Here is a 12,168-nt window from a genome sequence, read left to right on the forward strand (position 1 = left end):
AGTGAGACACATGAACAGTGTCTGACGCACAAGCGAGCGGTTAAAGAGGCAGCAAATGACCGTCATAAGGTCATTTCGTGACTTTACGATTATTATGGCAAAGTCATACCCGCCTAAGGCACTTCAGCCTGATACTCTGATGAAAACGTTCCTGATGCATTGGAAACCTGGTTCAGTATCAATGGGTCAAGATGACCTTCTTGATGAGATCCTTGGTGCATAGCTTTAAGAAAAACAGGAATGACTTACGTTGTGTTTTATTCTCAAACGCTCGGCTGCCATTTGTTTTCAAAATTTTCGTCAGTTTCATTTTCGTAATTTTTGTCATTTTCATTTCCGCTAAATCGCGTGACTTGTGCGCAATCGAGACCATTTCAATTACTGCCTCAGTCAAGGCTCTGGGAAGCCATGCAAAATATTAATCCGATCTACATTTATAAATTGATAAAGTACATTAAATGTTATAGATGTGACTGAGAGGCTGGAACATCTGTTGCATGAACCTAAATTTCATGAGAGAAAATGCGATTTGTAATCAGTTCATCTAAGAAATCTAAAGGTAGTACGGGGGAATTAGCTGAATGAATCATCTATTATCCTTAAAAAGTAACTAAGTTTTGAACGCCAGAAATGATAGTCAGACAGATTTTCAGGGCACTTTGCTCGGGCATTTGTAACTTGCAAAGCGTTCTCTGCTCATTGCTTACGTTGCTGATCTGTTTTTTAGAAGAACTGAAGATTTAGATAAATAGACAGGAATATAAAACCCTGTTCCTTCATATTGTAAACATGTTAATTTCAAATCCTTTGTCTGCTTTTCCTTTTACATTTTAAATTCAAAACAAAGTTCTCGGCATCGTGCTCTGGCCAATAAAAGTTTTCATCAAACAACAAACATATGAAATACATATATATGAACTGCGGTTATGAAGCGTATATGTGCACGATTCTTCGCTGTAAAGCACTATTTAAGCAATAGTGCAAATCAGACCTGAAAAAAATTCAGGCCTGTACGGGATTCGAACCACTGACCTCTGCGATACTAAGAGCGCTGCACTAGATACTAGAGCGATACTAGAGCGCTGCACTAGTATCGCAGAGGTCAGTGGTTCGAATCCCGTACAGGCCTGAATTTTTTTCAGGTCTGATTTGCACTATTGCTTAAATAGTGCTTTACTGCGAAGAATCGTGCACATATACAAAAGTTTTCATTTTCTTTCATATTTTTTTTTTCTCTCTCTTCCTTATTTGTAACGAATTGAGCCTATGAATGAAAATGAATTAACGTCAAGAATTCACTTATCATCCAAACGTTTCCATACGTAAACCGTTACCAGAGGATCAAACTGACTTTTACTCTAAAATAATTTGGTAGGATAAAGCGCGATCAACTGGGCAAAATATTAGTGCTCTGGTTAGTCAATAAAGTTTCCAAAGTCCTTCGTACTCGAACATAAATGAGTAGTGGTTAGCTGCCAAATACCATAGCACTTGTAATACCCCCGCACTCCCCCTGAAAACAAAAGGGCATTCCTCATTCCACCTCCACAGCAACTGTTTGCAACAAATTTTGATTAGTTTAACCCATTAAAAATTACTTCTTAGTGAGCAATATTTCAAAGGATAAAAAAGACGCAAACGGTGAAAAACAAATGTGAATCATTGAAACTTTTAGCTACAGACGTGTAATTCTAAAACATCCTAGGTTTTTGCTTTTCACTTTAATTTGCGTGCTAAAGAAGTCATATTTGCTTTAAATCTGGTCATTCGGTTCTTTAAAATACTTTCCTCCGCATTAATGCGGATAAATTTTAATTTTCTGGACTACGCATACAAACACGAAAGAAAGTTTTTGCTTCTAATCATTCAGCGAATGGTCTGAACCCAAGAGTAAAACTCAACAATGCTCACAGCCGGAACTGCGGCTGAATTAGTTCTATTAAATTGAAATTGGACTCAGTCATAGAAAAATGGCTTTTTAAAGGGGATTGAGCTAATTAAGCTCATCTTTTAACCACTTCACGATTTAAACTGGTTGTTTCTAATAGTGGACGAAGCAGACATGTTACTCATCGTGTGATGTTTTTCTGGATGCATTTCCACAACCAAACAACTGGCTTTGAACTGATCCCGTCGAGGTCCACAGTGGGGTGAAAACAGTCCTCGTTACCATCCAGTACCGAACAAGAAACTGTTCGTCACTTTTTACCGAAGGAGGGAATTATTGCACAAGCTCTATCGATGTAAACAGCAATACAACCAGACAAAGAAAATAGAGGCAAGACGATGAAAAGCCCGACAATCGCCCTGTGCTTCGCCATGTTTATTTTCTCTCTGAAAGAGAACTGAAAACGAGCTCAATTTTCCATCCCCTCTCTTCCTGTCCCGTCCTGAGATTGCACACCACTGTGTGGTAGACAGTAAACTTAGAGTAGGGGGAACTAGGAAAATCTGAGCGAGCCACAGTAAAATCTCCAAAACCAGAACCAGAGAACCAGAGAACCAAGAGAACCTCGAGAACCACAAGAACCACGAGAACCACGAGAACCACGAGAACCACGAGAACCACGAGAACCACGAGAACCACGAGAACCAGAGAACCACGAGAACCACGAGAACCACAAGAACCACGAGAACCAGAGAACCACGAGAACCAGAGAACCACGAGAACCACGAGAACCAGAGAACCACGAGAACCACAAGAACCACGAGAACCAGAGAACCACGAGAACCACGAGAACCACGAGAACCAGAGAACCACGAGAACCACGAGAACCACGAGAACCACAAGAACCACGAGAACCAGAGAACCACGAGAACCACCGGAAACTAGGAGAGCAGTTTTACTTACTGTATTTATTGTAGTGTAAATGTGACGTCAGTTGTGAGGTTTTTACACCGAGGTTAAGCCCCGAAAACTCATAACATTTTATCGAGTTGTACAATTTTATTCACTTATACTGTTTGAGAACAACCAAGGAAATTCTGTAGGACAAATGTACCATCGAAGAACATTAGAAACAAAAAAAAAAAAAAAAAAAACCACCAATGCCTGGGTTTGAGACTCTCCCCTCGCATGCTTGGGAGCTAAATTTACGACGCTAAAAATCAGTTCAGTAAAGTCGAATATTTATCCAAACCAAGCATAGTCGATTGACCGTTGCTGCTTCCTTAAAATTTTACTTCCGAGAAGAAGTAGGAATAAGCGACGGAAGTTGTCAGCTTGCGGACCCTTGAGGTATCAGTAACCTTATCCTTATGTGGTAGTGCGTTGCACGTGCGGCAGTGCTTGCATAACTACCTTACCAAGGGGGGCACTGGAGTCTCTTAGAAACCGCCAAACAAAATAGCCAAAAACGAAAATCCCAATATCCCCCTCCTACCATTATCAATGCATTCAACACTCAACTCCCAGCTGTCATTTGTACGTCAAGAACGACTTCTCTCAGGCGTACTTTAAGTTTTGTGAGGAGTGGCGAGGGCGCGAGATGTGTGACGTGTCGACGTGAAATGAGAAGTGTAATGTAATGATAGCCATTATGCGACCCAAATTTATTTTTAAGCAGTGGAGTAATTCCCTTCCGCTTGTAACTGTAATTAATGAAAAGGTACAAACTCACTTTACAAAGAGAAAATGCTACAAGTCTTTAACAATCAAAATGGAAAAAGGGTCTTGAGAAGGACGGTCCTAACACTTTCCTCTCCAGGTTTGCACTGAAGTCGAAGGTTCCATTACATATAACAGGGGTTTCAGTGATAGCCGATTACCGACAGTCGACCATTGCCTACAAGACATCTCAGTTTTACCGCTATTTGCTTCGCCTTAATGTAGACTCCCGTGCTGGGGTTTCGCACTAACGGCACCTTTCCGCGCACTGCCGCCTATTTCACCATCGGCAGCCGCTTATGACAGAAATTAATGAAACCTCTGTACATAGACTGAGATATTTTTCTCCATTTTATTATCATTGTGAATATGTGAAAAACATAAACCGTAGACACCATGGGTAACTGTCGTTCATAACTATCTTTAATGACATGTTTTCTCCTCCTGTTTTAGGGAGGAACACCTCTTTTTTTTTTTTCCTGGGTCAAGGCTAAAGAACGTATAACTTCAATCATAACTTTCGTATTGTAGGGCAGACTCTTTGCAACTTCCCCTCAGACAGCTTAAGATATCTTTGACAGGAACTTTGAAGATAAAGAGAATTCAAAATTACAGTCAAACTACGAAAAACAATGCATTGACCTCTCATTCTCACAGAATTGACCTGGAAGTTATAACTAAAATTTTCCGGGAACGCGTCCAACCATGGCGAACGTTAGCTATGCAGACTACAAATTCGAAGTTCTTTTCTTCTTTTCTTTGCTGCATAACACAAAAATTGTTCGAGGACAACACCTGACAGTACCCGGTGTGGCTACATTTTACGGCGCGAACGTAACACTTGCTAAGTCTTCTTAATGAACTGCTCCAGAAACTCTATGTAGACCTTCTTTTGGGGAGCTTGCGTAGGGACGAAATGGCCTGGACAAAGGTAGAAAAAATGTAGTAGATATTTAATGTACGTTAAGACGTTGATTTCTAAAACGAGTGACTTAATATTAAAGAAAGATAAGTGATAACTGTCAAATACTTTCTTCTAGCATTTCTTGTTTCAATTGCCGACAAAACGTAAACACTGTCTGAAATAGATCATGTTATGACATAATTTATAACAAGTAATGAATTAAACTATGCGGTTAGATGGAAATAAGTCAAAAAAAAAAAAGAAAAAATTACGCGTTTCAACAGGGAAGCATGAACTCTTCCAGACTTCTTATTCCCCAAATTGAATGGTAAGATCAATTCGTCACTTGCTATTTCAACTGCACTACAATCGTTCGGAATTTGCCTATCAAACGAATTCTTCGTTTCCAAATTTGTTCACATTCCAACATAACATATTCTGGGTTCAAATCCACAACCGGAAACGGAGCCGAGTTCCAACTATGGTCAAAATTATTCTATTGTAAATTGTTGACTGCCATGGACCCTCCTTTCTTGTGTGTGATCCCAAATTTATCTGACCATTGCAGCACTCCAAAAAAATTATTGGCAATGTTATCCAAACACAACCTCTTTTGTTCTCAATCCTTCAAGGCGAGAGAGAGGGTTTCTTTTAGATTATGGCAGATTACAAAAAAAGGATCGGGGACAAGGCAGATCTAAAAATGGGGTATTTTTACTTATGTTACTTAGCCTACATGTACTTAACTTTTTGTCTTAGATCTCCCAAACTAAGAAAAAATTATTTCAGAGGTCTAGCACTAATATTAGTGCCAGACCCCCGGAAAACTCTCAGTGACACGTCTCAAATCTTCGCGGGACCGATTTGACTTGGAAAGAATAGGACATCAAACGAAATTTATATCAATTTGAATTAGTGACTAAGATTTGGCCATCTAATAAAAATAAATTAGCTATTTACAAGGAAAATAATATATTTAAAAAGGAAAAAACCAAATGTTTTCAACACTAGGTCATCATCAGGGTAAAAGAACCAAGATGTACACATCTACTAACCTCCAGGATGGTTAAGAGTGGTGTAGTTTGCAAAATGCTTCAGTAGATCTTCACTATTTTCTGTTTTGATAAGAAACAAATCAGTTGCCTTATCTTTCAGTGGCCTCAGTGCAAAGACTATTGGAATACCTTATAGAGCTGACTGTCTGGAGACATGCCAAGAATGTACGAATGTAATTCATTTACATTTGGGACTTAACAAGAGGGAAGGGTAGGCAAGTTATTTGTCGAGACTAGTTAGTGACCAGGTACGGTGGGGAAGTAAAAAGTTAATTACCTTGATTATTCACCTACCTACTCAGCAATGTATTTCTATAAATTTTGTATGTACAAGTTTCTTACTCATGCTCAGTGTCACAATACTCAAGAAGGGCTATGCAGGGATAGGTGGAGAATTGAAGGGAGTTCATAATTCAAATATCACACTGTTTTGTAAAGTGATTTCTGTGCCTCCTAACTTAGATGTGGGGTTAGGTTAAGTATTGGTGCTATAGACATGATTCAGATTCGTCATTCTCAGCAAATATCTGAATTTAAATTCTTGCAAATTGTGACGTGGACAACAATACAAATGCACAGGTACAGGAAAAAAATTGCAGCGCCACTTTAAAGTGTGTATTAACTGTATAAACATCCTTAGGTATGACTCTTTGTGTATCACCAAAAACATGCAGGGTGGGGCATGTGATGGGTTCTGTGTAGTTTAGGCTGTGTCCTGAAGATCTTGACTTAAATGCAGCCACAAGAATGGCAAATTTGAAACTCAAAGAACCTACAGCACAATGAAAAACACATTCTAATAAACTGTGGGTCCTAAACAAGGGCATGGTAATTTATATTTAAGAATATTTAAGACATCATCAAAGAAAAGAGAAACAAATTAAAAGTGACCGGAAGTTTAAATGTTACCTGAGTAAACAAATTAGATCTGTACCTGACTGAGCAGTGATAACAGCAGTTCATAATAGCTACATCAATATCAATTAATTTTATATTCATGGTAGACCACAGAGTTACATATGTTATATACAAGCAAATGGACATACCTTGTTCTCTTAATGCACAGAGAACTGATAGGAAACATGCACCTTGGCTAGACCCAAGAACACCTATTTAATAGTAAATTTAACATACATGCATGAGCAGCTAAATAAGAACCTGTAAAGTCCCAGCCAGTGTAATATTTTACATTTCATCTTACATGTTTTTTAAATGCTCTATCTGGCTGTTGAATCACAATGTATCCCTAACTGTTTGGATGAAATGTAACACTACCCTCTGGATATAATGCTAAAATTCCACTGGATTATGTAATTAAAACCATCAAACATGATATGCTATGTTTATACCTCTTGCATTTATCAGTTGGATAGTGTTTAATCCCATGGACAGTGATAATCCATTCTTGAAACAAGCATGTATGGTCAATGGAGAAAACTGCTTGCTCCGATCTGACACTAGATAGACCAGATCGCCAACTTTGATCTGGGGTTCGGGTGGTGCGAGGCCTCTGGGATTCTTGGCATGCTCACTGGATGAGTGGTTGTTCAGACGCTGTTGGTACCTAGCAAGTATAGTGTTGTAATCTGCAACGGGAAGCTGGTTACCAGTGAATTGGCTTCTTTGAGTCCACAGCTCGCGTGAAGAAAGTCCCTGACGACGTAGACGAGCGTTGAGGCGAGCAACAGCAATAGCTAGGCTCACTTGATCGATAGGATCACCACCAGGTTCCTGCTTTAGTAGTTCGTCCTCGAGCTCTTGTACTGCCCTTTCTGCAACAGGGTTCTTGTTCTTGTTTTTGATGCGGCCAATGTCAAGCTAAACGTTTAGGTGTTTGAGGCCGTCGTTGTTGCTTAACGAGACGAAGGCAGGGGCGGGGTCGACACGGATAACGGCACGTGGGCCATCGATGGGGTGCAAATCTACAACTAGACACGTTAAGGCGTTCCGCAATGTGTCGTATTTCTCGTCTGCGATGAGGCAAGCAGCGGTGTAAGACGTGGCACACTCTCTAAGAACGAGGATTAACTGACGCTCACGTTTGATGACGTCGGCAGCGAAAGCAATCCCGATAACATCTGGGGGATCCTCTGACGTCTGGCTGAAGAGAGTGCTTGGAAACTTCTGTAGTGAGGCGCACGTGTGGCAGGATGATGAAACACGTGTCAAGGCAGGGCCCATGTCTAGGGCGTAAAAGTGGCGTTGCAGGACCATTTGAAGTTGGTTCCGAGATAGGTGGTTGAGACGCACATGAAGGGCGGTTAGCAGGCCGTCGAAAACGGATCTGGGGACGACTATGGCCTCGGAAGTGGCGGCAAAGGGATGCTCACGTTTCACGACGAGGAGGCCGTCCCGAGAAATGGAGGCGACATTCAGGTATCTCTTGACGTCTTTGAGGTTGGTGAGTTTTTCGGAGGGTCGGGTGCCTTGTTTTAAGTGTGCATGCACGCGTCGTAGGTCGGGGCAGCCATTTTGAACTTCCCGCCATGTGGAGCGGGTAGTGTAGGGGAGAGGCTTGTTGTTATCAATTATGTCTTGCACGGTCACATCACGGACAACAGACTCTTGGGTCGTACTGATGAAAAAGCATATTTGACAGTTTGGTTCCGAGCAATCTGGGGCGTTTCGACTGGCAAAGTCTGACGGGAGGTTTGCAGAACCTGCTAGGGGTTGCAGGGTGACTTGAAAGCGGCTAACTGTAGTAAGGAACGATGTTACTCTTGGGCTGGCGGAAAACTCCCCTCTGCAGAGTTTTTCCACGGCTTGAACACACGGTTTGCTGTCGGTTAGTACGTGTGCACGATTTCTAGATTGGGTGATGTAGGGGCTGAAGTGCTTGACAGCTGCTGCAATGCTTAACGCCTCGACTTCGCACGGTAACCATTGAATCTGATGCTTGCGAAGTTTGGCGCTGAAGAAACCTGCAAGGTGTAGGCCATTGTCGCGAGTGATGTATAATGTAGCACCGAGACCACGTTGTTTGACGGAACCGTCCGTGACAATCCACAATGTATCAGTGGGGCGCGGGAGTGTGATGGGTCTTGACCCTGACAGAGCTTGTTGTACAGAACGAAAGACCTTGGTCAGGTTTTCATCTAAGCTAAGGGAGTCTGGCGATTGCATTCCCGAGATCGCGCTTTCCAGAGGGTCGATTATTCAGGCACAGTCAGGTAGAACTCGCCCGAGGACCTTGTATGAACCAATGAATGAACGCATGTCCTTAACAGTTGTAGGGAGAGGGCATGAAGACAGGACAGAGATACGATGAGGAATGGCAGATAGGGTTCCTTGTGATCATACCCATCTGAGGACTGTCCTTGAGTTAGGGCAAATGACTGTCTTTGAGGGAGATAGCCGCAAATTACATCTGTCGAGTTGGTTGAGGACGCGGGTCCAGATAAGTAAGATCTCTTCGGGTGAAGAGGAGCCACAATATAGGTCGTCGGCTATTTTAGCGACGTGTCCCTCCTGTATGAAGTCGCCGAGGACGCGGCACATCATCTCCTCCAGTGCAGTTTCAGAGCCGGGCATACCCATAGCTGATCGGCAATAGACACGTATACCCCGGAAAGGGGTAGCAACGCCGCAGTATTTGCGAGATTCTTTAGCCAGTGGAATCTGATAGAATGCTCGGCTAAGGTCGGTTTTTGATTATGAACTTCCAAGGGGCAATAATACGCAGGGTAGAGTCTACGTCTGGCATCAATGAAGGTTAGGGTTTGCTGTACCGACCGACGTCGGCAAAGGCGGTAACGAGGGATTCAAGTACTCTACGCGGACGTCGACCTCCTCGGGTTTGGAGAAAACGTGATCTTTTTCAAGCTCGTCGAACTTTTCCTGTAGCTCGATCAACTTATCGCGGGGGTACAAAGGGAGACGACCTTTGCGTTGAGGGGGTTCCACGGGGCCTATGTTCACGTGGGCTTCGATGGAACCTGCGGCGCCATCCTAGCCAGGTAGGTCCGGACCAAATACACGGTCATGCTTGAGCAAGGCTTGTTGGAACTGATCACGAATTGTGTTTTCAAGAATGTTGTTGGGGTCTAGATGAACGCCGTGGGGGTATGGAGTGTTGACCTTTGGCTGCGAGGGGGGAGAAGGGACTTGGGAAGGATTGATAACTGGAACATCTTGAGTAGTGTGCCGGGCGAAGCAGATGTGTTCGTAGCGTCTAATGGCCTGTGGTTCGTCGGTGTCGTTCGTTATGCGGGCTTTACCGTCTATGGTGACTACCAGTTGTGGTTGGAGCCAGGAGGTGGGAGCAGGCTCTACGGCAATTGTGAATTCGGCTCGTAGCTCTGGAGGTACTGTGACTTCGACGAAATCACCGGCCCAGACGACGGTGGCGGGGGCCGATGACCGAAGGACGTAGTAGGATGTTTGTCTCACGGAATAGGATTGGTGGCTCTTGACTGGAGCTTCGGGGAGGTACTTGGTTGTTTCCTGCCCATGGATTGTTACTTCTTGAGTTGCGGGACGTATGGTGATGTCATTGGCAATGAGGAACGGAATACCTGCTAGGATGTCGACATCTAGATCCTCTACGACGAGCGCTTCGAGTGTTAACTTCATCTTGGTGCGTGACAGTGTAATGTGGACTTCACCGATAACATTCAAGGGGGTCGTCCCATCGGCCAATAGGGCTTTTTGGTTGGACTTGACGATGTTGAGGTTGAGCTTGCGTGCGAGGCTTGCCTTAATCATGCTTGTCTCAGCGCCAGTGCCAAGGATCAGACGCACGGGGTGCTGCATGTAGAAAGCACCGAGTGAAGGTGAATAGTTGGAACTGACCCTACGGAAGACGGCCCGTGCTGACGGGGGATGTTCACATTCGTCGTCTTCGAGCTCAAGGGCGCCGACACCGAGGTCGTAAGGTGGCTCTTCATCCTCGGCGTTGAAGGTGGCACGTGATTTGGACATGAAGAGGCGGTCTTCGCGTGGAAGATATGGGCATGTGCTAAGATAGTGATGGGTGTTATGACGACGAGCTTCTTTGCATAGCGGACACACCATGGGACGTCTAGTGACCACTGAGCTCGGGGGCTGGGTAGACGATAGGGTGGCCGTTGAAGGGGTCTTGGACTAGATGTAGATGTTGATGTGGAAGCCCGTAATATTTTGGAGTCAGCGGCGGACCGGATCTCCTCTAGGAGTGAGTCGAGAGCCTGTGATATCTCCGGTTTCAGTGATGCTAGAGTCCTGGAGCGCAGTTCCGTACCACAACGTTGTTTCACGAGGGTCGGTAGGTCGGAATGAACGAGGCGAAGCCAGGTTAGGATCACTAAGTTTTCAAGGGATGGGGACAACTCTTCGTCGGAGGTCACGGTTTCACCATAATGGGTGATGGGGCCATTGGCGACTAGGAGGTTATCCTCTACAAAAGCCTTGAGTCGCTGAAACAAATCTTCAGGTCGTTCATTGGGTTCGAGTTTTATGCTGTTGAAGTCGATAAAGTGGGCGCCAGTAGACTGAAAGCCATAATGCATCCTAATCATTTGCCATATTCCGTTCACCGAAGTCGCAGATTTCACGATTGAGTTTCTCGATATAACAGGACAATAGTTGGCTATTTGGCCTAGCATCAGGTCGAGATGGGCAGCCTTTTGGTATGCTGTTCGTCGTCGTGCTAGAGGAACATTTTCGCCGTCGTTTTGTAGACCTCTTGTGGGGTTTGCAGAAGTTTTCTTTTGCCAAGAGACACCATCGCTTAAGAAGGAAGCAAAATTAGCGTCGACGGACAGGATATATTGAAGATTCTGTCGCCAGGCTTCAAATGAAGTAATTGTTTCTGATTTGGTGAGAGACCATTGCTTTGGTGCACGTGTAGTTGCCATTCTTGCAGGCTATGTATGATTATCTCGAAGGAGAACACTGTACTTAGCTCTTTTTCCGGTCGTAGCGAAGGCCGGCTCGTTGTTGGACCTTTGCCAGTAGTTCGATGACTTAGTGTTGAAAGTGTAGGTGGGTTTTTGAACCGCTGCCATCACGCCAGTAAGTAACGCGAACTACAAAACGAATACGCTTTATTTATACACGGCGAAACAAGATGGAAGATACACAATAGAGAGAAAACAGTCAGGCGTCACTCGTATGAGCGCGCGCATAAAACTAAACAAACACCGCAGGACAACCTGCTGGCGATGGGTTTGTAATATGAACCTTACTCTTCAGGAACTAAGTTCCTCAAATAACCAATGACATGAAAGAATATATGCCATGTCATTGCTAAATTAAGATATTTCTGTTTTATTATTTAAGTCAACACCAGATAAAACAGATAACAATAGATGGGACATTCTGCTAAAGTGCAGTAATGTTTCACATCAAACTGGATGCTATCTTTAGCAAAATATATATTCTTCTTTGAGGCTTTACTATTTTTATTTAGCCCTCGACGTGTACAAGCTTTTTGTGAAGCTTTGTCACAGTTGTAATTTTACAGTAAAAATTAGTTCCATTCATTGTCTTTCACGTACCATAGAAATGTTTTGAATACACTGTGGTTAACACAGCGATGGAAACGCGCCTGATTGCATAAAATTCTACAGAAATCGTTGACAGAAAATGCTACCAACAGTTTTGCCGCGCTTTTTATCTGCGCC

The 12,168-nt window shown here is 43.4% G+C and overlaps 1 pseudogene across 1 annotated transcript in view; it reads right to left on the reverse strand.

The window, feature by feature from the left end:
- Window positions 1-11,558, reverse strand: part of LOC148725380 (uncharacterized) — a 55,343-nt pseudogene extending 43,785 nt beyond the window's left edge. Inside the window, exons 1-2 of the transcript XR_015990690.1 lie at window positions 6,916-11,558; window positions 6,613-6,675 (exon numbers count right to left, since the gene is read on the reverse strand). The product of XR_015990690.1 is annotated as an uncharacterized LOC148725380 (transcript). The remainder of the gene's footprint in view (window positions 1-6,612; window positions 6,676-6,915) is intronic.
- Between the last annotated feature and the right edge of the window lie 610 nt (window positions 11,559-12,168).

Source organism: Stylophora pistillata, chromosome 8, assembly GCF_964205215.1.
Source record: "Stylophora pistillata chromosome 8, jaStyPist1.2, whole genome shotgun sequence".
In the NCBI taxonomy this organism is placed as follows: domain Eukaryota; kingdom Metazoa; phylum Cnidaria; class Anthozoa; order Scleractinia; family Pocilloporidae; genus Stylophora; species Stylophora pistillata.